The following is a 25,021-nucleotide window of genomic DNA, read 5'->3' as shown; positions in this document are numbered from 1 at the left end:
TAAACGTTTCCAACAAAAGCTGTTAGGGGAGAATTTCCTGACTCAGCACTGGTTGGCATTTTTTAAGGCTTTTTACAGACAACATACGGTTGCTCTTTTTTGTGTGTGGTTTTTTGTTTAGTTTTTTTAGTTTTTTTTTTTTTTTGCTTATTGGTTTTCATTGATGAGATGGTTGTGCAATCCAGGGGCTGAGGCATTGCCAGGAAGAGCCAGGAACCAGTTGGAGACCACTCATTCTCTGTGCCAAAGAAAGCCTGGCTAGGCCCTTGCAGGCTGGCCTCTGCTGCAGATGCCCCTCTCCCGACCCCCATCCCCCATACACTGGAGCCCTTCTCCAGGCAGCTCCGAGTCTCGTCTCCAGTAGTTTCCTTCCCGCTCCTGTGGAGCTCCGCTTCTTAACCCATGTGCCATGTGGCTCTTAACGTGTGTTATGGGTTGAATTGTGTACCCCCCCCCAATTCATATGTTCAAATCCTAACGCCCAGGACCTCAGAATGTGACTTTATTTGGAGATAGGGTCTTTACAGAGGTCATCAAGTTAAAATGAGGTCATGAGGGTGGGCCCTAACCCAACATGACCAGTGTCCTTATAAAAAGGGGAAATTGGGAGTCAGACCTACACACAGGAAGGGCGTCACATGGAAGATAAAGGCAGAGATCAATGTGATGCTTCTACAAGCCAAGGAATGCCCAACATTGGCAGCAAACCACCAGAAGCTAGGGGAGAGGCCTGGGACAGAGTCTTCCTCCCAGCCTCAGAAGGAACCGACACTGCTGACACCTTGCTCAGGGGCTCCTGACTTCCAGGAGGATGAGACAATCAATTTCTGTTGTTTAAGCCACCCAGACTATGGTACTTTGTGTCGGCAGTCCTAGCAAACTAATACAACTTGGAATTCTCTATTTTTCTGCATCTTCCTATTGATGGTTCCTCCTTTTCTCCCTCCCTCTCCCTCCCCTCTTTCCCATCATACTGGATTAGACCAGGCTCTGGAGCCAGACTGTATTCAACTCTAACTTCTGCATTTACAAGTTGTGTGTCCATAACCGTTTGGTGCCTGTGTTTCCTCATCTATAAAACGGGAATAATAATAGTAATACCGACCTCATCAAATAAATGAAAGAATTGGTGTGCAGCCTGCTTTGCCATCCCTGTGCCCAATCTGAGTCTGAAGCCTCCAGGTGTACTGAATGTCCACTCCGGCTACACCCCGCGGTGCCAGTACTGAAAGAACAGATTCCAAGTTCTTGTAAGACCTTGTTCCCATTCAACCTTATCACTCCTGGGAGTTTATCATCTAATTGGAGACATAAAACATTTTCAGGGAACAGTTCACAGGGCAAAGTGTTATGTGATTATAGGATCGCAGGATCCTCGCACTGGCTCAGTCAAGTGGTTCTTGACCCTGGCAACACACGAGACCCCCCTGGGGTGCTTGGAAAATAGTCCACTGCCTGGGCCCTTTCCCCAGAGCAGCTACACAGAATTTCAGAACCTTGAGTGAATTGGTGAGTCTGTCTGTCCTTCCATGTCCTCATCTGCAAACTTAGGGTGAGACTTGGATCGACGTCATAGGTATGTGGTGAGAATGAATGAAATGAGTTCCTGCGTGTAAATGCTTCTCACGGTGCCTGCCCCAGAGTAAACGCTCAATAACTGTGAGCTCCTTTTGGTGAATAAATGTTCCAACACCCTCCCCAGTAGGTGCTCCAGTTTCACAGCATGCTTGTGGATTCCTATTTGCTTGAAGAACTGAGAATAGCTTTCCCCATCATCCCTCTCATGTAAAGGCTGTGGCAGTTTTGGGGTGCTTAGAACCAGAGCTCCTTGTTGATAAGGAGGATTGTCTGGCTGGAGGACCTTGTCTGCAGGAGCGGAGGGAGAGACCAGTGCTTGCCATTTGAGGGCCTCCATGTTGTCACCTGTCATGGCTGCACGAAATGCTGAATCTTAATGTTAGGTCTTGTACCACATCTTCTTCTTTCGTCTCCGTCCCTCCCCTCACTTCCTGTGCTTGCCTTTTCTCTCTCCTCATTCTCAAGCAATGTGTTTAGGGTCCAAGGCCTGGGCTCCATTGCTGGCCCTGCCATGTACAGCTGTGAGATGGTACGTGAGCTTCTCAACGTCTCTCAGCTTCAGCTTCCTTAGCTTTATAAATAAAAATGAAAGTCCCTTCTTAAATCCTCTGTTTCGGATATTTAAATGGAAAGCTGAGAAGCACTTTTATCAAAGTGGAAAGTGCTCAGTAAATGTCGTTCACAGTCAGTCAGGTGGCCTAACTCAGATGGTGACATATGGGGCAAAAGGTTGCTCTTGGTAGCTGTGTCTCAGAGCCCATCTCAGGATGGGGTGGTGTGAGCTCGGCTAACGTGGCCAGGGTAGCACAGAGCCCCGAGAAGCCTGGCCTTGATAAGCCACGAGCTGAGCTATCTTTTCTTTCCCAAGAATCTCAGGGGCTCAGGCCAGCACAGCCCGTCCACTCATGCTTTGAAAAAAACACAGCAACAATAGCTGTTTGAGCCCACATGTTACTCCCTTATCTCCTACCGTTGGCCTGTGCCAGTGCAATCAATTGTTCCACTGCCTCATTTGAGAACTTGGAAACTGTTTGTGCTAAGGATCTATGATAACCATTTTGGCTGGAACTAAGGTCCTTTTGGAGGCGAGGAGGGAAAAAAGGAAAGCAACGTGACATAGACAAGGCTAGGTGATTCTCTACATTTTGGCAGAAGGGGATTGAGTTTTTGAAAGCAGGCGACTAGAAAGAGAATCTTGTTCTACTTCCTTCTTTCTCCTTCGTTCTCTGGGCTCACATTTCCAAGAGCTTTAATTTTCAAAACTTGAACAAGAAAGTGTATTAATCTTAAATGTCTCCCATTAATCACCACGTCCAGCCTAGTGGCGAGAGAAAGATGACTCACTTCCACAGTTGATTTCTTGGCAATGGGGGGTCAAGGCTTGCCCTTGCATTTCCCCTCCTGTCTAGCTAATGGAGAAAGCTTCCCCTTAGGAAGTACCCATCCTGGAGCAATTTTTCAAGGGAAAATTGCAGATGGGAATAGCCACTGACATGAAAATATTCCTTGTAGGGAAACTCAGTGAGTAGAATAGCATAGTGGTTATAAATACAGGCCTTACCTTTGAGAGTTGTTGTAGGATTAAGTTAGAGAACCAAGTGAAACATGTAATTCAGTGTGTGACATATTAAATAGGTCTGCAATAAACAGTAAATATTTACTACATCCCTTCTATGTGCCAGACACTGTGCTGAGCGTGTAACTTTTGCCGTCATGTGATCTTCATCGTATTTTATGTGATGGTTGTCATCATTTGCCCCTGGTTTACAGGTAGGGAAACCAAGATGCTAAGTGACTTGCCCAAGGTAACTCAGCTGCTAAGAGATGGAACCAGGATTTATATCCATATTGTCACAATATGTTATTGTGGAATTATGTACCTTCTTCTACACCAATGGCCTTGGGATGCATATAAGCAAATTAGTAGTGATTGAGCCATGAGTACATGAATCCAGCCCCTCCACTGCTTTTGCTGACCAACACCTGAATTCTTCTCTAGAAACTTAGAATTCTACGGCATTAGGAGGTAAAAGTACAGGGGTTGATTTACCTGCCCCCTGCCCCTGTCCCCGCAGCATTCCAGGGGTTAAGATGCTCTTTAAAGGATCGTAAAGGGATGCCCTTTCTGGCCCTGGCAAATGTTATCTCGTAAATATCACGTGAGCTGCTCTGTCGCCCACCAGGCAGTCTATCCCGGATTGCCCGTCAGTGCTGGGTCCTGGTGGAGCCAGGGGAATGCGGAGGATGTGGTGTGGGTTCTGCAAGATGGGTCAGTCCAGATGTGCGTGCCCTGGGGGTTTGGGGGAGGGCTTCCAGAACATGGGGCTGGCGGGGAGGGGGGAGTGCTGAGGGACTGCTTCCTGCTCTGGGAATACTCTGAGCAATGAAAGAGCAAGTTCATTTCCATATAGTTGGAGAGAGCCATATCCTCTAAGAAAGTCTGCAAAGGTGCAAGTCTGCTTTGTATAAAGTGCCTGTGTTCCCAACTGGCAGAATCTAGGAAAACCCCATAGGGTCGGAATGACCCAATTTGGTGACTCCTAAGCCAGGCTCCTGTCACCCTACAAGCCAGTCTGTCTTCGTGCTTGCATGGGGGTGAGGCTGAGCGGGGCACATGTTCCGGAACCCCTTAATGATGTCAGGACACTTTTCATTGCTCATTTATCACTTAACAGCTCAGATTTGTAACGTGCTATCCGCACTCTCCCTTTAGCGCAGACAATGCCTTCTTTCAACAGCGTGTGGCTGAGGGAAGGGCACTGCTGAAAGCCAGGCGGCGGGCCTGCAGCCCCCTGGGGAGGAGGGGTCTGGGGGGGGCAGGTGGGGACCAGATGCCTGGCTGCCGCCGAGCTGGGGGGGATGAGCGCACAGAACAGCCACTTCTGGTTCCACTTACTCATTTCTCTGTGCTGAAAGGTGTCATATAAATGCTAAATAGAACAGAGAGAGATGGTGCCTATCTATTTGCATTTTGTCTGATATGAGCAGATGCAGACAGAAAGCGGCCTAGCCACGGCTTCTCACCTGCTCCGCCAGGTCATTGCCACGCAGCCCGCGTAGGTTCTGCTCCAGTGTGGTGGCAGACAGCAGGGGGTGCAAAGGAGCTCATCCCCTCTGTCCTCAGTGGGTTCCCAGAACTTGCTGGGGAGGCAAGTTTAACCACAGGGACCATCTGAGGACAATACAAGCCAGCATATGGTTAAGCGGGAAGGTATGGGGAACCAGTGAAGTGCTGGAGGAGGCCGTAGAGGAGAGAGCACCATGTGCGCTGGCTGGCTGGGAAGCCTCCCTCCGGGCCGAAGGACTGGACTTGCCCTCTGAAGGCTGGTGGGAGACAGATGCGCCGAGGTGGTGAGCGGAGGTGGTCTAAGCACTCCGCAGGACCTTCACAGCTGCTGTTCTGCCCACACGCTTCCCTCTTCCATTTGGATGGTGGGCCCTCATCATCTTGTAGGACTTGGCTTAAATGTCACACTTCCAAGAGATCTTCCTCTGCAATTCTCTGCCTAGTAGCAGCCGTCCCCGCTGCACTATTCTCTATCAGAACATCCTATTTACTCCTCCCTGCACTCAGCACAACGGGTAATTAGATATTTGCTCTGCTGCCTCCGCCAGGGGATGGTACCCACCACACGTGCAGGGACGCTGCACATCTGTTTCATTCACTATTGTGTTCACAGACAAACACAAAGCCTGGAGCCTAAGAGGTGTTCCGTACATACTTGTTGAATGAATGACATTTGAGGAAAGCCTTATTTAGCAAATGTGCACGTTGGCCAATTGAATCCAAGCTCTTGTTTTATTATCCAGGAAGAAAATCTGTGGGTTCCATAGATCCTGTCTTACAGGAGGAAGAGTTTTCATTAAAACATACAACCACAACAAAGCTAGAATAACAGAGCAATTGACGTAAGCGTGCCAGTCAAGTCCACATGTTAAGAAATAGAGTAAAAAGAAATAAAAATGTACGACCAGTTGCACGGGGGCCTTGCACAAATGTGACGTGCCGTTATGCATATAATACAATGCGTGGCATTTGAGACTTGGACCCTGTCCAAGGTGGTTTATTACTGGATGAAGCAGGAGACTCTTGCTAAAACACAGGCTTACCTAAAACGTGGTCTCAGACATGGACCCAGGGAACAGCGTTACAGGGGAGGTCCAGTATGGTCGTAAGAAGGCAGTGGCGTTCTCACGTCATGCTCTGTTCAGCTTGCTTTGAGCAAATGGGTAGCCTGAATTGTTCTCCTTTTTCAAAACAGTTGTTTTGTTTGAAGATGAGAAAAGCCATGTCAGCTCTAATACAGGAGACAAAAAATGTTTTTAATGTAAATATCCTTGGGTATATAGTCAATTGCCAATTTATTCAAATTTAGTCCGTGCCACATATCATTTTCATTATAGAAATTAGAGGCTACAAATCAGAAATATCCTCAAATTTCCTTGAATGATTAAAAATAATCTCTCTCCACTTTTGTAAAATTTTATTTAGGAAAAGGTAGATGTGGGGGTAGGGCTGGGAGTGGGGGGAGTATGACCAGAAAATATAGAAACTGTGAATCCCTAAATGTTGGTTCTGCGCAATCAGCATCTTGCCATTTTTTCTGCTATCTCACCAGCAGAACCAGAAAGTTCGCATGCCTTCAGAGATTGCTCCTCCCCACTCCCCACCCCTGGCCGGAGTCTGGTTGCTCAGTCAGAAAGATACTGCTACAGCCACACTCAGGGTTGCTGTGAGGGGTCTATCTCTTTCTTACCCTTCTTTACTTCAGGGTGTTGTGTGCAGAACATCAATCATCATCCTCACATCCTCTGCCTATAGTGCGTGCTAACTTGTGCTAGAAGGGCACTTTTCCCTAGCCAGACTCTGGAACCATAAATGTATACAGACAGCTGAACCCTGTAAAGTACTATAAACCACAGACCATTACATAGTGTAGATGCAGTCATTTATAAAAAGCAATGTGATTTTAAAATTTTCTTTGTTCTCTAAGCTCTGAAACTGATGTTTTTCAATCTTTCTATACTTGTGTAATCAAAAACTGGGATATTTGGTCAATCTAAATTAATAAGAATGATGATTATGAATGATGTGCCATCACTGAGGTTTACTTATAAGATGTTGAAGAGTGGGTATCAGTAATGGGGTATCTCTGTGGATGCAGAGCCTGAGGCTCATTCCTTCATTCTCATGACCTCTAGAATTAATTCTTCCTTCTACTTCAGAGGAAAGCATTCCAAACACCCGGATCCCTCAGCAGTGCAAGTGGTACCTCCAGCCTGGAAACCAAAGAGACCACATGCCTTCTAGCCTACCATCCTGAAGGTCTGCCAGGCACTTACCAAACTTTTAGGCTTGTGTTCAGCACCAGGACAATAGGAATTATATGATCAGATAGAGGGTATTAGGCTCAGACATGCATTATTTTTAAGCCAGAGAATTAAACTAAAAAAAAAAGAAAAAAAAAAAGAATAAAAAAACCAGATTCGTGAAATAGCATAGAAGACCAAGAAATAAATCAGTACATTTATGGAACTGGGTCATTTATGCTAGAAGTGATACTAAGAAAATCAGTGGGGAAAAGATAAGTTATTAAATTAATGGTGTTGGAATGATTTCAAAGTAGGAAAATATCTGGATTCCGTCCTCATACCGCACACAAAAAATAAAGAGGAGAAACAAAATTATAAAACAATTAGAAGAAAATATAGAATTTCTTCACTACTTCAAGAACGAGAAGTAACAAGAAGTGTATTCTAAAGGAGAAGATTTATAGATTTGACAATATTGGATTTAAAACTTCTATATGGCAGAAGACAGGAGAGATAGGGGCCAGAGGTAAGGGATGGGGGGGAGAATTTGTACTGGATATAATAGGCAAAAGATTAATATCCAAATTATATCAAGAAAAAGAAACTACATAAAAGGAAAAGAAGCTATTTTTAAAATGTTCAAAGAGAGAGAAAGACAATTCAAACAAGAGTAAACCGAAATGGCTAATAAACATATTAAAAACCCTATCCACCTTACTAGTAATAGGCAAAATGCAAATAAAGACAATGAGGTACCATTTTATACCCAACAAACTGGTAAAATGAGGAAGTTTGATGACATAAGATATTAGGGAAGAATGGGAGTTTACAGTAGCTTATTAGTATTATTAGTATTAAGCTTATTAGTTTATTAGTTCATTTGTATAGCCAACTTTCCAGAGCAGTCAGTAGTTTTTAGTAAAACCTGTGATGGGTATGATATGTGAGTCAGTATTTCTACTTCTGGGTTCCCTAGTTCGTAGGGGGTGAAGAACTGGAAATAACTCAAGTGTCATCCAGTCAATACAGAACAGGAGTGATCTTCAAAATATTTAGCCGTGAAGTAGGGTATAGGCACCAACCAATCAGAACAGATGCTGGCCGTGGACCTGGGCAGAGTCCTACCTGGTGGGGGCAGAGTGTTGGGGGCAATATTTTCACAACAGGTATGACTCTCTTGGTAAGGATGTCTGAATATTAGGCCTGGGTAATATAGAGTAGAAGTCAAGGGTAGGGGCTCTGGATTCAGGTCCTCTGGGGTTAAATTCTGGCTCTGTTGCTTATGAGCTACGAAAGCCTGGGCAGATTCCTACTTCTTGCTTGCTTTAGTTTCCTCATCATGTACAGCAGGGATTATCACCATCCCTTTCTCAGATTTGTTATGAAGATAAGCTCTTGGAATATTTACTCATCTGCTGATTGAGTAATCCCTCAATCAATATATGTAGTAGGAAAGTGGGAAATGAATAAATAAAACATACTATATATTTATATAACGGAATATCATTTAGCAATCAAAATGATTGAACTATATGCATTAACCTAAATAGAGTTCAAAAAAATGTTGAATGAAAAAAAAAAGCTGCAAAAACAACTTATCTGTGGATGCATATGAGAGATTAAAATAGAGAAATATGGACCAGGAGGATAGCCACCAAATTAATGATATTGATTATCTCTGGGGAGCCAGGGTGTGACTGGGGAGGGGTACAAAATAGATTTCAACTTTCTCAGCAGTGTTTTTTTCTTTTTTTCAGTCTAAACAAAATCTGAAGCAATATGATAAAAATATTAGGATTTGTTAATTCTGAGTCGTGGCTAGACATTTGTACTTTTCTGTATCTTTAATTTCTTTTAAACAAGACAGAAAAAAAATATGGTGCTGGGTGTCTGAGTAGCTAGTACCAGTTCTGCCTCTAATTAGCTGTGTAACTTTGAAACCATCACTTAAACCTTTCTAGATGTGTTTCCTCCTCTGGAAAATCAAGCTAAGAATACCATTTACCTCAAGGGAGTGTTTTTGAGAATTAAATGAGATTTGGAGGGAGTTGTATAATGCTAAAACTCTATTCAAATGTTAGTTAAAATAAAATTGGGTTGTTGGATTGATACTCCCTAAGACTTCTCTAGCTCTAATGGCTTATGGTTAGTGGAGGTGTTTTGTGGAAGAAGCAGGGTAATGTATATAATGTCCTCAGCTCGGGGGCTGGCACCTAGCTTTTAGCAGAGACTGCAGATGGCTACTCAGTGTTGAGTCTCCCCTCTTCCTCACTAGCAGAGCTCTGATTTTATTCTGGGTGGTGATGTGCCTAGATAAAGAGATACGTTTCCTAGACTTCTGAAGGAGTTGTTGGTTGGGTTTCTGGAAATCTTCAAGAATGCTGTCTCAACTGGGAGAGGTCCCCTTTTTGCCCTATCTTCTCTTTCTTAGAAAAGAGATGATGGCTGGCTTTCCAACAGCCATCTTGGATCACGAGGTGACCTTGAAGATTTAAGCCATGTGCCAAGTCCAATGGAGAAGAAAGAAAAGAGTGCCTGGGTCCCTCCTGACTGTGGAACTTCCATTACAGTCTTGGGCTGCCCACTTCAGCCACTTTTTAAAATAGACTTGTATATTATTAAGTCACTTATTTGGGCTACTGTTATATGCACTGACCTTACTTATAACTGGTACTTTTTTGTTATTCTGAAGATGCTTATTCTCCTCCAATGTGTTTTGAATAGATCAACTAATAAAGAGGAGTACAGTGGCATGACACCTGTCCCTCTGTTGGCCATGGAAGGAGAGGAAGTACTCAGTTGCTCTGCCTTTCTCACTCACCTGTCTCATCGCCATGAAGGCTCTCAAGGGTGTGCCTCCAGAGGAAGGAAGCTCAGGAAAGGCTCTGCTGTGTACCTGGCCCTGTGTACCTTAGCTGTACACCTTAACTCCCACTAGGCTGCTCATCTCGCCCTGTTGATGAGTGGGGAGGAACCCTTCCCCCAGTAGTCTGAGGTGGCCAGCATTGTATTTGTTGCCCCTGGTCATACTCAAAGGCAAGACAACAGATGGAGACAAAATAGCTCTCCGGGGAATTAGAGAGGAGAAGAGAGACCGTTGATTATAGGTTTTGCCAAATCTTGCAATTATGTGATTCAAAGCTTTCTGTGGCCTGATTCTGAAAATTGCAATATGCACCCTGTAGGGAAAATATTATACCAGTTATAAATGCATACTAATCAATACTAAGCAATAAGGAAGACCTCATCTGAACTCTGGACATATGGAGAGCTAGATTATCATTTTTTAACGCAGCAGGAAGAAGAAAGAGAGACACAAGATGTTCCCCTTAAGCTTTAGTCATAAAGAGGACATAAAAAGGATTTATCAGTCCTTCGGAACTATGTGTAATATGCAAGGTCCCAAATGAGAAATTCTCTGAAACTTAATGTGAGAGTCCTAGCAATTTCACCCAAGATACAGATATTGGTAAGGAAGAAGGTTTAAAAAGTCATAAAAAGGAAGGAAAGAGAGAGGGAGATGGGCAGAGGGAGAGAGAGAAACAAGAAGATATGAAGAAAAGAAGGAAGGAAGGAAGGAAGGAAAGGAGGGAGGGAGGGAAGAAGGAAGGAAGGAAGGAAGGAAGGAAGAAGGAAAGAAGGGAGAGAGGGAGGAAGAAGGAAGGAAGGTTCAGAAACCCTCTGATGAGACTTTCTCTACCTCCTTGAGTCAGATGGAAGCCCTTTGTTGGCATAGGATTAGTGGTCCAATGATGTTCAAGGTGTGATTTACCTGAATTCAGGAAAGACCCCAGGAGAGGTGAGTTTGTTCTAATTAGAGCAGTGGACCCTCAGCATGCCTTCCGTGCATTTGTACACAGCCAGGGAGTTCTACGCCATCTCCTAAGGATGTCGCAGAACCTGCGGTGCCTGCAGGAGGTAACTGGAGCCTCATTCTCAGCCTTATCTGGGTTTTAATCTGGATTCTGCCACTTATGAGAAGTGGGCCATGTGTATGCCACTCAACTTCTTGTAGTCTGCTTTTCCTCATTCCTAAATATTGGGATTTTAACCCCTCTTGTGAAGAGACATTGGGAAGAATGAAAGAGTCATTGTGAGTGAAAATGCTTGGTAAAGGGATCCTCAGTACATGTCACTTCTGCCCAGTACCCTTCTTCTTTCTCACTCCAGTTGGGTATTATTGGAGATGCTCTGGGCTGTCCCCGCTGAGACGATTCCTGGGTCTGGGGTTACGAGCAGAGAATAACAGAGCGATAGGAAGGGCAGGGCAGTGGGAGAGGTTCAGCCCAATGCCAGCAACAGGGGAGCAAATGTGTTGACGAATTTAAAAACAATGATAAAACTGACTAAAATGGGATTTGCTTTTCATTTTCACCGTGTGCCCTGATTCTAAATAATGTCATGATAAAATATCTTCCCTGAAAAAAAAATGTTAGTGATCTAAATTTTAAACAATGGCTGTGGTTATTGTTGAGTTTCAATGCTATATGTAATCCTCAAATCACAATAAACATTATATTTATTTAATAAGCATTATATTTTATATAGAAGTTAATTCAGAGAATTCCTGGTTATGTAGGAATGAGTTACCTGCTTTTATTTCCAGAATCAGTTCATAGCGGTTTGAAATCATTAGAGATTGCATCACGAGAGTTTGTTTCTCCAGCCCCATCGTACTTCATACTCCTGCATTTAAACACTAGATTTGAAGTAAAAAATGATTGCAAAAGATAAAGAAACAGAATTTAAATTACTTCTTTTCTGTCATTCTCTGTGGACATTTTGGGTGTGTATTTGTGTCTAAAATTCAAAATAGTGAAACACTGTACACCTGTGGGGAATAATATTTTTGTTACGTGCAAATTTTAGTTCACACATGAAATATTTTACTGACTGTGAACAATATCTTTAAAATGGGCATTTTTGTCCATGTACTCTACTTTGAAAATTATAATTATTTGTTTTTAAACTGAAGAACAAATCCAGTAAATAAACCATTACCACACACAATTATATCACTTAACAGTTATCTTATAATTTTTGTAGACATTTGGATTTTTTTTTTAAAATTTATTTATTTATGGCTGTGTTGGGTCTTCGTTTCTGTGCGAGGGCTTTCTCTAGTTATGGCAAGCGGGGGCCACTCTTCATCGCGGTGCGCGGGCCTCTCACTATCGGCGGCCTCTCTTGTTGCGGAGCACAGGCTCCAGACGCGCAGGCTCAGTAATTGTGGCTCACGGGCCCAGTTGCTCCGCGGCATGTGGGATCTTCCCAGACCAGGGCTCGAACCCGCGTCCCCTGCATTGGCAGGCAGATTCTCAACCACTGCGCCACCAGGGAAGCCCGACATTTGGATTTTAATAAAATTTATTTAGAAGTTACTGGACAATTCTTTACATAAAATAATATTACAGAATATTGTGAAGAAAGGATCAAAGTCCAAACTGTAAGGTGGATATAAAACTTTTGAATAAATGGCGCTTTTTCCCTTTTATATGCATAGAATAAATTTTCTTTTTTACTGGGAAGATTATACAAAGTATAACAAAGGAAATTTGTCACTGCCTGTGAAATTTTCCCTGCATTTCCTGGCCAAGCTATTTTTTATTTCATTTCAAGATTTTGATGACAATAGTTTTGTTGAAAAGAAGAGGCGATGTTGAAAATGATCTGCTCCGGATGAGACGGACCCCTGACTGCAGGTCCGCTTTTCCTGAGCGCCGAATGCCCACCCTGGCAGGTGGGCAGAGCACAGGGCTTCCCAGTTGCTTGAAGAGAAAACCTTCTCTGGTTCAGGGCACTGGCTTTTCACAGTCCTGTTGGTTCTAACCTTAAGGAAAATAGCAGCAGCAGTAGTCAAAACAAATAGCTTCTCCAGGCATCAGGCAGATATTTCCATCAATTTCTCTCTCACATGGTCCAGACTCAGACTTCCTTCAGTCTAGGTCAGATGATCTCACAGTCGCCCCTTAGAATCCACCCACTCTTCTGAGTGTGCAGGAAGGAGCATCTACGTTGTGACCCTCTCTCCGTGGGACCCTTTCTCAAAGGGTCCTTGATTTCCCCCTCTTGTGCTGTGCAGAGCTTTTTTCTAATGCCCTTTCGACACTGAATTAAACCTTAAGTCTTGCCAGGGAGGAAGCTCTGGGTTGGGTTGGACAGCCCTGCGGTACCATCCATGAGACCGTCTGGGAGTTGATTATGCTGTAACCCTTTCGCTGCTTGGAACTCATCAATCTCCCCTCGTGCTCAGCCCCTTTCCCAGGAAAGCTGTTTAGATATTTCCAGCTGAAGCTGCTCATCGCTTGGAAGAGTCCCCTAGGACTCCACTGCTCACCAAACAATAACCAGACCTCTTTCTGCTCCTGCTAGAAATGTTCTGCTTTGCTGGAGACGGTTCTTTGGATGATAAAAGCCCGGGTTTGCATACAGTCAGAGCAGTACCCTCTATCCAATTGGACTGGGCCAGGCCAAGTTAGTATAGTGAGTCACTGGCAGACAGCAGCTAATCATCTCCCCGCATGTCATTAACTTAGGTGAGCACAAATCCACATCAAACCTGGTTCCTTTTTGAAAGGCCATATTTACAGCCCATTAGTACTTAGGGCAAGTGAGAACAAGGCCATTGGTGGCAAGAATGCAATCCATCACAGTAATTAAGTGGGTTTAAGCGCAGCACTAATCTGGAGATATGCAAAGAGTTCTGTTTTGACGTCCTAACAAAAAAATGAACCAAGCCAAGGAAAGTTCCTGTTCACTGTCTCTGTCTCTCTTTTGGTCTGTCTCTGCTTCCAGCCTCTCTCTCCATCTCTTTGTTTCTGTGCATTCTGTGTCCCTTTGAATCTCTTTCTCTGTATATCCTTGTCTCTCTCTGTTTCTCCAGCAGATGCCTTTCTCTTTTTACAAAATCTTTCTTCTTCAATTTAACATTACAACGTCCAACAACTTAAGTAAATTCCTCCAGAAATTGAAACAAAACAACAACCGCTCTCTTTACTGCCCCTACTTTCAGCACCCCATGCTTTATTTTTGGTCCCCTGCCAGCTGCAGCCAGGGTGATGATACACTTGGCTATGTGTTCAGATTTCTCATTGAGATTTCAGCATAGTCGTGGTACTGTCTCACATCTCCCCTGCTACCTGCTGTGGTTCCGTTTCTTTGGTTCGTGGGCAAAATTTCAAGACACTCAGCTGATTAGATCCCACCCCTCATCCCCCCTTTGAGAACCTGAGCTTCCCCATAAAACGCTGACCTCTGGTGCTTACACAAGAAGAGACCAAAAGAGAGTCTTGAGCTCCGAGCATGTAATTCCTACCTGCACGCTGGAGCGTATCATGGACCCAAGAGTTGAGGTGCTGAGGCGCCGAGGGTACCAAGCTCATTTCACACAGCCTCGAGAAGCAGCTGTGTGCTGAAGGCCCGGCAGCTGTTTTAACACACAGAGCAACCGTGCACACCAGTTTAGGACGGGAGAGTGAAGAAGGGGACCATAGCCAGTTGCAGCCACAGGGGGCACTGGAGGAGGCAAGACGAGGTTACCTCTGATGCACCTCTCTGCCTCCCAGCTTCAAAGAGGGTGGTGATTCTTCCTTATTCAGAAAAACCCAAAAAACCCCCAAAATCGTATACGTCATAATGCCAGCCAAGGCTGGCTTCCAAAAACAGCTTTAAAATTTGCCTCCAGGGAAGCGATGACCCCAGGAGGGAGAATACAAACACTATGAACCACGTTGCTAAAAGCCCCGCTCCAGGCAGACAAGACAAAGCAAGAATTTAGGGTCTTCAAAAAACACTGGATCAATTTATTTTCCATAAACAGATATTTTATGCTACAGCAGTCAAGGTATACCAGAGGAAGGGTATATATTTTTTTCACCCTGCTACTAAAGCAGCGTGTTTTACGTTGGTGCAGGGGGCTTCCTTACTGATGAGGACTGCACGAGGGGTTCTGTCCATTAAGAGGGACTCTAATCAGGAAGATGATGTCTGCATTTTTGATGGCATTTCTTAACCAAAAATTTCTGGTTGGACAATTTCTGTACTCATTTTTTCATTTACTGCTTTAAAAGTCGTTAAGTATAGCATACATATAGAAAGGTATATAAAATACAAATGTGTAGTATAACAAAGAATGAGCACCAAGTCACCATGATCTGTTTCAAGGAGTGGAGCACCATGTGCACCCCAGACGCCCTCACATCGCTCCTCCCAACCCTGACGACCTCTCCTCTGCTCTGGCTTTTATGGTGATCACAGCTGTCATTTTCTTTATCGTTTGACCACCTATGTATCACTAAACACTATGGTTCAGTTTTGGCTGCTTTGGAACTTTATATAAAGAAAATCATAGAATATATATAGTTTTGTGTCTTTGCCTCTGTCACCACATTTTGTTTATAAGCGTCATGAATGTTAAGTAAATGTCTAGTTTGTTGCAGTATCCTGTTGTATGAACATGCCGCAATTTACCCATTCCCCCCGGCTATTTACCCAGTGCTATGAACATTTGTGTTTGTTTCCTGGTGTACAAGTTTCTCTAGGGTTTTTATCCAGAGGTGAGTTATGGCTTGATGATAATATTTAATCTTGAAATCTTGAAGGATCAGGAGGCGTTTATAAGTCACCTGCAAGAGAAAGGACATTCCAGGCAGAGGGAACAGGGTGTGTAAAAAGCATGGAGGTGAGATATCACATGATGTGCTGGGGAATCACAGTCCTGGATTACTGGAGTGTAGCACTTGAATAACTCCAAATGGAGTTCCCAGTATGAACAGGGCAGTAAATGTTACAATGCATATTTATAATCTAGGGCAATGGACATATTTTGAGTTATCACCTTCACAGCACTGGCCATGGCATCCAATTATAGTGGGACCATGTAGTTGGACCCAGTTGCTGTGGGACAAAGATCAATCCTGAGCAGTCTTGCTCGGTAGGGATCATCTAAATTTTAAATAGCATGTAGGGTTCATCTTGTATAATCAGGTCTTATCTATTGGTAAGTAGGTGCCTAGAATACCATGTTTTGGAGAATATGAGACCATGGCTGGTATCAGCAAGAAAGCTTTCATTAATAGTGTGGAACCCATGTGCCAAGGATTTGCTGACTTTTATCTAAATACCTCTCTCTGCAGTGGTTCAGACACCATGGAGGAGCTCCCACCCCCCCAGCGTCCAGCTCATGCTGTTACACATAGTGTTTACTTTATTACATGTACGGTGCTGCTCTAATCACCAGGGTCCCCATTATAAACTGCATCAGCCATCCGTGTGCCTGTGAAGAACAGCTACTGGGGCAAACAAAATTTAAACTCCCTTGGCTTTCAAATGACAGGAAGAAGAGGTGCTGAATGTCAAGGTCTTATTTAAGGAATGATAAAACAACGAGCTTTGTGTGCTATCATTAGAGCAACCACATTTACTATAGATGAAACTGAACAACAATTTATATTCTGAGTCTCTCTCCTAAACCAAAATGATCTCAAGATTCTGTCCTACAAGCTGAAATGGCACAATGTATTTACAGCAAGCTAGTTTGAGTCACTATTCTGAAAGTGTCGATTTCCTGGTATTAAAAAAAAGCCCTCTGTATTAGACCAAGGCTTTGCCTCAGGTAGCCTGGGTTATGGGACACGTATATATCAAATTCAGTGACCAGGAAGAAACAGGTCTGTGTGTCAAGTTAATATTATCAATGGATTATTTGTGCACCTGTGGAAGAACAAAGGTGAGTTTCCTTGTTAAACGGCCATCCTTTGAGTGTTGCCGAGCAGTGGCAACCAGACCATGCGGGCAGACCACAGTCATGTGCAATGGTACATGGTAAACCTCAAGGACCTTTGACTTAATAAATAGAGATAAGAAACTAGACATTTCCAATGTCATATGAGTACATCCAAGGTTCGTGCCTGTTTGTCCGTGGTGGAAAAAAAGACCACAAAGTATTTTAATGTTGATACGGAGGCCATAAATACCAGTAGAAACCATTCTTTATTGGGTGAACTCAGATGGGTTCTTTGCCATCCCCAGGTCTCAGTTTTCTTATTTGTAAAATGAGAAAAAGACCTCGCAGCATTGTTTACTGGGATCTCATCAAGGGAGATTATGTATATGAAAGTGGTCTTTAAATTGTATATCATTCTACAAAGATTAGGTGTTTTTATTATTATTCCCTCATAAGGTTATTGCAAAGTTCAAAAGAGATCATGTGTGTGAAATTACTTGGAAAAGAACTTGGAAAAATTGGTCTGGAAAAATACACATGTAAGGTGGTAGTTGAAGTAATAGTACCAGAGCTTTTAGTTTTGGGTGTCTAGAGAGAGTGCGAGAGGTATATGAAAGAGGGTATAAGGGCATTTATGGAAATACAAGGTTTAGAGCATTTTAAAAACAGGCATGTGGTTAATTCAGTACAAATGGAAGATGAACCCTGGAATTTTATAGAACAGAAGCATCAATGTCAGTGGAGCTGTGAACAGGAAATTATTGTTCAGCCAATGAGTCCATGTGGCGTTTTATATTTAATAGGCATTTTTGATGATAAGAAAGAGAGACTGACTCAGGTTACAATGAGGAAATAGAGATTCATGGATGGATAGATGCAGGCATTCATCTGCACCATCCCTCATGGGAAATTACAAAGAGCCAAGTCACATGGAGATTGGAATGTGCAGCAGGAACTCAGAGGTTATGCAGGATCAAAAGCAACTCTAGGAACTGGATTATCATGTTGCCCTAGAACGACAGGGGTTTTCTAATTTTCCACTGTTCAAGTCACTCCACAACCAAGTGGATCACCCTCTCTCCTGTGCATCACTCAGTCTCTGCTTTCTAGAGTCCCAGGCTTAGCTTAGCTCCTGCTACCCATACTTTCCCTCGCCCGTGGCTCCTGTTCCTCTGGGTTTCTGCTGAATGCCTCTCAGCTTCTGTTTCCTTCCCACCTTCCAAGTCACGAATCTCTCTCTTTCTTTCTCTCTCTGATTCTCAATTTAGATTCTTCAAGCAGAGAGAATCCGAGTGGGTCCATTTATCCCCATTGTCTTTGCTGGGTGTGACGTTTGTGTCGGGCCAACTCAGAGACTGGCTGCTCTTAGGTCAGGCTTTTGTGCCTGGACCAGTTATCTGGGAGGTAGGGTGGCATGATATGAACATCGCAAGACCCCTCAGTTGGGGCTGTAGGTTGGGCCCTCTTGGAGCGGCGTGGGGCAGGGGTCTGTTGGTGGGTGTTCTGCAGCCTTGGTACCGTGTGAGGACTTGGCGTTCCGTGGCTTACTTCCCGTTCCTCAGTAAGTAGGAGCAGCGGCTCAAGTAAAGCACTTTCTGCAGAGGCTGATGATGGTAAAGGAGAAGAGTAAGGAGAAGTAGAAGGAGAGAAAGAAGAGGAACCATGCAGGGATTCTGAAGCATCTTCTCCTCAAGGCACTGTGGAAAGAAACATAAAATGCAAGCTTTAAAGGGTCAGGACTATTAGGCTTGGCCCCAAACAAGCATTTGTTTCGGATTCTGGTTCTTTTGCCTAAAGTCGGTTCAAAGTAGCTTCTTCGACACAATTAGGAATCTCAGGATGTTGGCACAGAAAGACACCGCGAGGTCAGCCCTTCTTCACTGTGCGTGGTCTAGCCCCTTCTTCTCGGAGAGGTGGGAGGGGGAGGCCTCTGACCTGCGATCGCTGAACAGAGGAGTGAGCTCTGCCGAGGAGATTGCCTGCCGCGGAGCTGCCCGCTCTGGTCAGCTGGCATCCACGCGGGCACGTGTGCAGATGGGAACGTTATTGGCTTGAAGAGCTACCCTTTCCATTTGGAGCAGTGGGCCTGCAATTCTTGCCAATCTTCCCTTTATATGCTTTTTCTGTAAGGGGTGGTGTATTTTCTCTAAGATTTGTCTTCTGCGTGTTTACACTCCATCTCTCCGTGTCCCGTTCACACCTCCGATTTGCTCAGCTGCAGGCTTGTGGCCCAAGGGCCGGAAGAGGAAGCCACCTTGGCCTCCAGGTGCCTGTGAAGGCTGTGGCCACAAACAGCAGAAACAAAACAACAACAGCAATAAAAGGCCCCCATCAGCCTAATCAGCCTCCCAACCTGATCACGCAACAACGGCTGTCCTGGGTGAACCTTTGTACAAGTTTTGTCTTCTGCCAGCAAACAACCAAAACTATGGCTACTGGAGTTCTTAAACATCTCACGTGTTGTAGAGGCAGCTGAGATTTTCATGGTTCTAAACTGACAGACAAAATAACCAAATATGCGTTGGGTATCTGCTCTGTGTGGCGTGGGGCAAGTTACTTGGTCTCTGCGCTTTACACTGTTTCTTATCTGAACACCGGGCTATTTATTTTCTTAGCCCTGTGCCTGGCTTTCAGGAAATGTCTAAGAAACATTACCTATTAATATTATATACTGTTTGATTTAGTCATCATGAGAACTTTCTGAGGCTCAGAGAAATCAAGTAATTTGCTCAAGTTCTAGAAGGCAGTAAGTGATGGAGTTCGAATAGGGAACCACTCTTCTTGCTTGAGTGAGGTGGCCTTTGTGTGCCACCAGACGTTCCCGCAACACCCCCTGTAGTTGGGAGGAGGTCCTGGAGAAGGTCCCAGTGCTGGAAACTTTCTTCCTGATTTTCTTTCCTTCCCAAAGGGGGCTGGGCAGGGGGCACCCCAGTGTACACTCTGGATCTGAGTCTCCTCGCCACAGATTCAGGAACTCCGTGCAGCCCCTGCCTCCAGGGCCCTTTCCTTCTGGGAGTCTTGTGGGCCTCGCCAAAGCCCCCCACCCCTCTGCCCTGATGGGCAGCAGGATCCTGGACTCTGGAGGTATTTGAGGAGCACGTGCCCCTCCTCTGCCCCTGCCTGTGGTTTGGACCGTTTGCCGCTCCCTACAGGACCTCAAGCACAGTATCTAGGCTCCTGACCTTGGCAAAGCAACCTCACGCTCGCCAAGGCTCACTTTCTTCAAGCTAGGGTGGCTAATGTGCACAGAATTACTCCGTAAGATCTATAGAGGGCCCCGCATGAAACCTGACAGGTCTTATTTCTTAGGTGATGAAAAAGGTGGCCCTTACAGTGGAAGGCCGCGTGGCCGGCCACCGCTCCTGAACCAGTCTTGTCAGCTCGAGTTCCAGAGAGTCCAGGGGACGGCGCGGGCAGGATTTTATTGACACCTCGAAATAGGCAAATTGGCAGTTCCTCATCTTCTCCTTCCCCGACAGATATGGCTGCGGAGCCTGTTCCCAGATGCCTGCCAGGGTCCCAGGAGAGAGAAGGCAAAACGTGAGTGAAGGGGAAATTAGAATCCAGTGAAACCAGGAAGAGGAAAGGGCTTTGGGAAAAGGACTTGGTGTAGGTCATCTGGAAAGTACGTACCCTTAGGAGGTGTGCATAACAATGGCCTCGAGGAGAGAGTGGGCTGGGGTGGGCTGGGGTGCGCAAGTGTCTGTGGGCCCAGAAATACACCCCAATGCGTACGTGGCCAGATGCAAATACCTAAAGCAGGTGTCTCCTGAGAGGCCGCCACCAGCGTATTATGCAATCACTCAATTTTCAGCTCGCTTGTCTCACTCAAGAAAAGATTTAGACTGTTTCCACCATCCTTCCACAGACCACTGCTAAATGACCAGATGGGAAGCAGTCTACTGCCAAGCGGGCCACGAGCGTTCCAGACAGTGTGGGATTTATAGCAAAGGAATTAGTATTATCCTTCACCCACTCCCTGAAGAAGCAAAGGCCTTCACCTTTGACCTTGGCATTCCCTTGTTGCTTTCTTCTGTTCCACGACACCCAGGCTTGATATTATTTATCTTGGGTCTTCTTGTGAATATTGGCTGGATTCTAACTTATATGGAATACAATTCAGAAGACCGAGGCTTTCCAAGTTTCAGACCTCCTGAGAGAGCTGTCATTGCATGTATGTTAAAGAAGAGCTCTCAATTTATCTCATGGCTGAAAGCCCTTCGGAGATCTCTGAGCTTAATCTGAGGAATCAGGCAGGTTGGTTAGCCCCTGTCTGATGGGTTCTATCAAAATGTGATAAAACAGGGTCATGAAAAATGGTGGCCTGAGTTCATTATAGTCCTCTGTACAGGTACACCAGGCCATAACTCATCACTCATCTGTGACAGGTTTTATTACTCTGTTTTAGTGCCATTCTGAGGAGTGAGGGGAATTGCCCTAGAAAACAGATGTGGGAGACTTTTTTCATCCGCCCGGTCCTGTGGACAGGCCTAAGGCTCCAGCCCGGTGACTCACTGTTGTGGTATTATATGCCTCAAGATTAAGTGTGTGCTGTGGAAAGTGTGGATCAGGATTTATCAGTGAGAGTTCTTCCTTTGATGTATCGGGCAGGCTGCTTTGCTGATGGTCTCTGGAACCCGGCCAAGCCCCAGTACGCTGTGAAAATAGCCATCTAGGTTTTCTTGGCGCATGAGCACATTGGCACTTGATTCTCAGACCTCCACTGCTTTCTGATGTTTTTGAGGCAAGTGTTCTTGGGAATCAGGGCCCGGGGCCAGATTGCAACCCTGCCCGTGTGTGCCCCATCCAAACACGGTCTTGCTGGCTCCAGATACGGATGGTCACACCAACCTGAATAAGAATATCCTTGAGTTCCAACATGCAGGCTGCCTTTGAGTTGCTTTTAAGCACTGATGTGTGAATTTCTCTAACCTGCATTTCCTGCTGCCCTGCCCCCACCAACAATGTGTCGATGCTTAAGGCTTTTCACAGCAGCTATGCCTTCCACAGCAGTGCATCTTTCCTGGCCAGCTTGAAACTAAAGCAATACATGTGTGGAGAAAGACCTTGGTGACGCCATTATAACTCGACCAGTAAATTAATTTAAAAAAAACCCATCTTTCTCTAGTGAAAAATCCATCATCGATTTACCTGCATCGCCCTCCTCCCACCTCTACTCATTGTCATACTGTTATTAATTCTGAGAACAAAGGACATAAAAAGCTAATTACTTTAGGTTCCCAGACACCCTTCCAGAGGTTAGTCTGTCAGTCACACGTCTCGTCACCCAGCTATGTGTCAGAAAGAGCTTCCCTGTAAATGCAGATTTCCCAATCGACTCCCCATTCCAGGCTTCCCTCCAGCCTGGGAACCAGACTCTGTCCTTCCTGATTTTAATCTTGCCAACCTGTGTTGGAGAACCCGCATATAACCTGGCTGAGCATCTCTCTTTCTTTTAGCTTTGTGAGTGGGCAGACCATGTAATAAAGGCAACTTGATATGACTGTACTTGAATCGTAGAGTGGGCTCAGGAATCCGTCAGGTCCATGTCCATTGACCTCTTGGTTGAAAACATAATTGAATGTGGCTGCAGGTTGGGCTCTGTTAGGTGTTGAATTGTGTCTCCTCCTCCACTCATATGATCAAGTTTTAACCCTAGTACCTCAGAATGTGACCTTATTTGGAGATAGCGTTCTTTGCAGAAGTAATCAAGCTAAAATGAGGCCATTAGAGTGGGCCCTAATCCAATATGACTGGTGTCCTTATAAAAAGGGGAAAATTGGAGACAGACCCACACACAGGGAGAATGTCATGTGAACATTAAATCGCCATCTGCAAGTCAAGGAAAGAGACCTAGAACAGATTCTTCTCTCACAACCCTCAGAAAGAAGCAACCCTGCCAACACCTTGATTTGGGACGTCTAGCCTCCAGAACCAAGAAAATAAATTTCTGTTTCTGAAGGCACTCAGGCTGTGGTACTTTATTACAGCAGCTCTAGCAAACTAGTACAGGGACCTTGGGCAGCAGACTCTGAGGCAGAGATTAAAATGAAGGAAGTTTGTAAGGGAGCACTCTTGGGATAAACTCCTGTGGAAAGGAAGAGAAAGAAGCAGCCTGGGAAGTGGGAGATATGGAGATGTGATGGAGCCCCAGTGGAGGCCTCAGCTGACTCCATGGGATGCTTGGATCTGGGGGAAGGCCCTTCATGGTTGGGAAATGGGTTTGAGCCTCTGTACGCCCTGGTCGATCCATCACTGGGTGAGGGCTGCCTCTGGAAGGGGGTATGACCTCGGGGGAGGCAGTTTTCTTCAGCCAAAGCAATTCCTGAAGAGGGTCAACAGTTGGGGATGATCTTTTGGGATCAACCCCAGAGTTGGGGGCATGGTCCTTCATTCCTCAGGGGGGATCCGGGTGGTACATCATAGCATCCACCATAAAATCAAGGTGAAGGATGGCTTATCACATTTCAGGATTTTCAAAATGGAGTTGAGCTTCGTAAGGTGTGGTGCTCTGTTTGGTCCTCTTTCCTCCTTTACCTTCTAGATGAGGCAGGCTGTGGCTCCCCTGCCCTTTGAACCTGCTCTGGGAGAGCGGTGGGCGGAGGTGTATCAATCAGTATCTAGAGAGGAAGACAGAAACTACTCTGGATGCTTCAGATAGAGGGGATTAATAGAGAAAGAAGGTTCCAAAGGTGAAAGAGCTGGGGGAGCACAGAGAGAGGGCCATCTTCCCCAGAGATCAGGAGGATGGTTTTGACCTGGGGTTGGAAGCTTTAAGCCCACACTCCCTGCTGAGCTGCTTCAATGCTGCTGCAGTTGGCTGTATGCTGGTCCCTCTGAACAGAAACTCAGGATGCCACACACTGATGCTGGTGAAACCAGGGCTGACGCTTCTACAGCTCAGAGTCACCTCTGGAGCTGCAGGAGCTCATAGTTGCTGGTGCCATACTACTTGATGGCACCACCAGCATCAGACAAAAAAGCCTACTTCTTCCTACTGCTTTCTGGCAAGGGGACTGGCTCCTAGTCGCCTACAGTAGAGAGGAGAACATAGAAGAAAGGGCAGGGATCTGGGACAGCAGACAGCCCAGTTTCTCTCAGACTTGCCCCTGCTGTGTCTCTAGTCAGGGGACGGTCCTGAGAGGGAGGACCAATGGCCAGGAATGGAGGTCACAGAGCCGTGGCCAGGAAGGCCCTCCCCAAGGCTGAGGAGGGGGCCCATCCAGGGAGCAGTGTACAACGCTAGAATTTGATGGGTCTTCCACTGCCACCTGCTTCCTGCCGCACACCCCTATACTCCCTCTGAGGAGAACAGAACTTTCCCAAATGGTCTCAGGCCAAGGTCAGCTTGGTGAAATGGAACTTTGTTTCTGGAGGGGATATGAATTGTGATCTTGTTGTAGAAACCGGGTCTGTCGGCTCTCAGCCAGTACTCTCCTGACCACACCACGGCACAGCTGCAGCCCTCCCTCCCTTTTCCCTTCCTTCTGGCTCCTGACAGGAATGCTGGGTCACCACTAGGGCACAAGGGACATGACCACAAAGGGACAGTGAGATCAACCAGACTCCTAGTTTGGTTGACAAGGTATCTGACTATCCAAGTCAGATACCTTGTCAAGCTGGTGTCTCAAATGACTTTCTGGTTATTTGATTGCATCGACCAAATAAATGTTCTATGTCACATTTATTTCTCTGGCACATTTAATAAAATAATAGCATGTACCTTATTGTGAATAAAACTTCTGACATTTACTACCTATTAATTTTTCAAAATGATTTTATATCATTTTCTTCATTCTTTCGGCAGCCACATGACACATCCTAAACTGGCCTTCTTCATCCATCCATTTGTTTTTTCAAAAAATATTTACTGGGCGCCAACCATGGACAAGTGTTTGTAGTACATACAGTGGAGGGAATGCTGAGAAGCAAAAGAAATACCCCTGCTGAGAAGGAGTTTATCCCTACTAAGAAGGAGTCCACTTTTACAAATAAAGTGGCTACATTAAAGAAATCTACCAAGACTTCAGATTGGTAAACCCAAGCCATTTCAGTAAACAGTCTCCTTCTTCTTGAATCCTGAGGTGACACAGTCAGCAACATTCAACTCTAAGATTCAAGTTAATGTCTTATTATTTTGAACATCATCTGACTCTAGATTGAGATGTGTTTGCTGTAAGGTCGGTTGGAAGCATCTCCATTTGTCCTATGGGAAGTGACTGAGCAGGCTTGGTGTCTTCCACATTGCTTAGCTTTGTAGATACAAAATAAGCAGTATGTTGTATTCCTTCTGCCAAAGCATGTGCTAGGTATAATTTTTCCACAGACCGCTGAATTCAACAGCCCGTGCGTGGTGGTTCAACACGGGCGAGGACAAAGTGGTATGTGATAAAAGTTGTCATGAAA

Source organism: Eschrichtius robustus, chromosome 2, assembly GCF_028021215.1.
Source record: "Eschrichtius robustus isolate mEscRob2 chromosome 2, mEscRob2.pri, whole genome shotgun sequence".
NCBI classification, from domain to species: domain Eukaryota; kingdom Metazoa; phylum Chordata; class Mammalia; order Artiodactyla; family Eschrichtiidae; genus Eschrichtius; species Eschrichtius robustus.
The sequence above is the reverse complement of the archived record's forward strand: the minus strand, read 5'-3'. Positions refer to the sequence as shown.